We start from the raw sequence: 4,477 nt of genomic DNA, 5'->3' as shown, positions 1-4,477 counted from the left end.
CGTCTCTTCGCTGTCTACCAGTTGTTGTTTTTTGCCACTACGAATAACAATATATCATTCATCATTATGATTCTTGCGGATTGTTTCATCAAAGGATAAACTCAGATTCCGAGTTTGAACTGTTACAGCCAGTATTTGAGCTGCATTTTAACACGTGGAGGACCCATACAAACAATATTTTCGGGATTTTTTGTTTCCAGTATACAATTTTCGCTATCATATTTTTCACACTGAAGATCTTTCATAATTTTATCTTCATCGAGTAAGTTGTCGAGCATCATATGCACCTTATGTTATTATTGTCAATATATATTTTCTTAATCCAAGGTCTGAGAGAATATATTTGTTTGTGATATAACTTGTTTACCAGCGAGCAGGCCTACACTGCTTGTTAGATATAAGGTCAACATTAATGTGTTATTGTTTTCTGTCCGCCCAGACCAAATAACGAGTGTCCATATTGGATAAGACAATGTTCCTCGATTCTGATGATAGGAGAAACTATCGGTCTTCACCACCCCCTCCCCATCGAATTCAAATTTTGGATTTACGTTCGCCATGTTGCCCGGGCCATGTTGTTAGGATGATGATCTTATAGTCTGTCCAAAAATTATGTGATGAAGGTTCTAAAATGTGAAATCATGAATATTTGACCATAATTTCGTTATTCCGATCTCACAAAAATGTAGCGAGCGTTTATATGACTTTGAATAACGCCTATTCTTTGACGATGTTTTTTGCCGTTAATAAAATTAATTTGCCAGTTAATAAGATTAAGTGACCCCTCTATCAGTATTTTCCTTTCAAGGCGCCTATAACGTCACATTTTAAGGTCGCATCTTTTTCACGAGATATGCTGTACGATAGCTCTGTTTCATTACTATCTGATAATTCATTTTAAATTCATTTCAAAAATGGAATATCATTTTTTTAATGAAATTTAATACAGGTTTATAACCGTGATAATGTCATCATACCCCTATCAAAATACTATCATTATTATTACCCTCTTTGAGATACAGTAAGAATAAATCATTTCTAACACGTGACGCTAGATAAGGAAAATAAAAAACATTGTAACTGAGTTTAATCCCAGTTTAATAGAGAATTCATACAAGAAAACAGTCTTCCTGCACGGCCTCATTATTTCAAAGGTTTACTGATTTTAAATTGTAGATCCTCATTTCATTTTGGTTGTTGTTGAAGAGTGATACAAAAGTTTTCTTCGTTTACATGCGTTAATAATTGCCTTCTTTTTTGTTTACGTTGCAGGACTTTTTTTTCATCTGACTAAACATCATCAGACAACGGACTAAAGGCAAAGATTCCAGGAAGACTTGCATAAAAATTTGACATCCGATTGACAAGGAGGAGTGAGCAGAAGTAGGCATCACGGTAAATACGATCTCTCACTGAATGGGAAGATATTGGAACACCGTAATCATATCTCCACCGCGGTCGAAAATGAATTCGCCGCCGAGTCCTAGCAGTCCCAAGTCACCAAGTAAATTCCTTCAGACGCTGAGAAACTCGCCTTCATTACTACGAAAACGATTCATGAATTCTGACAGTGAGTTATACTGCGACGGAACCAAGGAGCGATCATTTCATGTGCGTTACGATGGACGTGTAACGGTGCGGTCACTGCGGGTTCGTGACGCGGTTACCGCGGTCGAAAAATTAGCCCCGTTATGTAAAGCGCAACAAAACCACCATCAGCCAATCAACACCACGTGTTCGTTGCGCGTGGATAAAAGCACGATCACATTCGAAGACTCCTCCCATGATGTGCTTGAGTCGTTACCGCTGTTCTGTATCGCGTATTGCGCGACGGACCTTCGGCATCCACGCGCGGTGGCGTTGACATGCAAAACAAGAGAGTCTATCCATTGTTACGTATTCGAAGCGACGTCGCGGGACAAAGCGTCAGAAATCGTGAACTATGTGAGGAAAGCTTTTGAAGCAGCATGGATGGACTGGAAACGAAGTCACCCAGAAGGTGAAGATCCAAGAGAAAGGCAAATCAGATTATCACCTCCTGGACATGTACCGCTTTAACAATCTATCGAGAAAAAAACAATCATTTCTATCAAATTTGCCAGAGTAACCATGGGAACGCCGAAAGATGATAAATTGTGTGCTATATTATTTTCTTGCCTATAATTATGACAGCTCTTTATTTATATCCGGAGTTCTGTTGCATCAGAGCCGGTGGTCTCAGTTTCAAGTGACGCGAGCCCGCGGGAGAGATAAAGTTACTGGTATTATAATAAAATGTCTCAATTTAATTTTTTGCCATGTGACTTTTGTATAAGTCTCTTTTTATTTCTCTTGCGTTACGACAATGATTTTTCTAATCATTTATTGATACGCGGTATTCAGCTACATAAGTGGCCTTACATATGCCTAACTATTTATTAATATTCTATTGTTATGATAAAAAATTATTTATATATCAACTATATCAAATTGGTTCGTTATGAGAATATTGAGATGTGGTCATCATTGTCCAGGTATACATTCACTTTAATGTGATAAGAAATGACGTCTGTGTTCTGAGCTATGTATTCAATGCTGTATCTTCTTCTTCGTTCTCGGACTTTGAACTCGATCTATATAGGCTTATTTGTTTGTCCCTCGTAAATAATTTTCCCGCTTTATTATTAACCAGATTATACCACTTGGGACTTACAGATTACACATGATGATTTTCAACCAGTGGACAGCTGGTTGTTTCACCCATGTCTGATTTTATTCCACAACGCCAATCAGGTGCGTCGGTCACCGTATGAAAATGTTGATGGTGGTAATGCAGACTTGTCGATAGGGAGTTGGCAGGGTAAATTGCCAATTCGTCTACTGACAACTCGTGCACTCACCACATGGTCTACGTTCATTTAGCCTAGTGCCATTCCGTCCATCAACATTTCGTCTAACAACCATCTGGTCCAATAACCATTTGCTCCAATCATCACTTCGTCTATAATCACCAGTTCGCCTATGACATTTTCGTCTCATAACAGTTGGTCTGATATCCGTTCCATTTTCATCCATTTTGCACATGCAACACTAAGTCCAGTTAGACCAATTGGTTAAATGGCTATTGGACCAACTGGTTATTAGACCAATGGTGTGTGGACGTATTGGCAGTTAGACCATTTGCATAGTGGACGAACTGACGGTAAACCAAATAATAGTAGACGAATTGGCAATTGGACGAATTGCCATTAGACGAATTGGAACTAAACCGTTTGTCCCCTTGCAATGGTAATGGGAAAAAAACGCGAGGGAGTTTGAATGGGGAGATATTTTTCCAAAAAAAAATGATACCGGCGTTATGATATTGACATGTGCTTGCTCTTGCGGGTTTCTTTTCTTTTCCTTTCTTTCCATGAATATAATTTTTGGGGCGGTTGCACTAGGAATACCCCTTCCACAATTATGTGTCACATTGATTGTTTCAACTATTTAAATTTGCCATCATCGTTTCAAGTGCATCATCATTTGGTAAACTGGCCACATGCTTTGCTATTAAATGTAAAATACAAACAAAAATTAATTTTATTGACAATATGAGATGTAGGCCTTTGTTCCGGATTTCAGCTATGCTGTGCTTAATGAAGGCCTTTTAAATCACTTATTGTATTACGAATAGGTTACCACCTAGGCGCAATGTTTAAGACATTTGACTTTATGTATATTCTTATTTGCTGTCGTTTTCTTTTTCCTTCATTGTTTTAGTCATTTCTGTATTCACTTGTGCGTCTTGTATGTAATAATGAATGGTTAAACCATTGATGTTTCTGACCCACACAAAATGTATCATATTTATTCATCCTTTGACAATAGATTTCAATATCATCATTAGTGACAGAATCGTGAACCATTCACTGTCGTGGTCGCAAGTCTCCTATATTTACAAAAATTTGAATGATATGGAATCTAATAAAAGCACATTTTGCAAAGAAAATCAAGTCAGTTTGCATTCACCCTATTTTTCTCACCAAAGGTAATATTGCACACTGCAAAAACTCCGGTGTCTATTTACCACCAGCCACCACCGGAATCTATATATTATGTCCCATGTCCACACAAGAAAAGTGTGAAATAACACCCGTTTTGGTCAAACACCAGATAGGTGTTCATACAACACTAGCTAGTATTAAAACAGCATCGGTTTGATTCCAAATGGTGCTGTTTCAATATTTCTTTGGTGTGGACAGATTCCGGGCTGGTGTTTAATTGGTACCGGTATTTCTGCAATGCAATTTGGCATGTTGAATGCAACATTTCTGTTACCATGCAGCTGAAATGAGTCCAAAGTCGGGAAAAACCTAGAAATGAAACCGTATAAAGAATGGAAGAGAGAGAGAGAGAGAAATGCATAGAGAGAGAAAAAAATGAGAGCGATAAGGGAAGGGGATGGGGAGGGGGTGGGAGAGGGGGGAGGAGTAAAGACCAAAACAGAAAAAAAAAC

At 38.2% G+C, this 4,477-nt stretch overlaps 1 long non-coding RNA gene across 1 annotated transcript; it reads left to right on the top strand.

Moving 5' to 3' along the window:
• On the top strand, positions 1-3,959 carry LOC121429982. Its single transcript, XR_005971986.1, has 2 exons — positions 1-262; positions 1,273-3,959. It is a non-coding gene; the product is annotated as an uncharacterized LOC121429982 (long non-coding RNA).
• The last annotated feature ends 518 nt before the right edge of the window (positions 3,960-4,477 follow it).

Source organism: Lytechinus variegatus, chromosome 16, assembly GCF_018143015.1.
Source record: "Lytechinus variegatus isolate NC3 chromosome 16, Lvar_3.0, whole genome shotgun sequence".
NCBI classification, from domain to species: domain Eukaryota; kingdom Metazoa; phylum Echinodermata; class Echinoidea; order Temnopleuroida; family Toxopneustidae; genus Lytechinus; species Lytechinus variegatus.
Note: the sequence above shows the minus strand (reverse complement) of the source record. Positions and strands in the feature narration are given on the sequence as shown.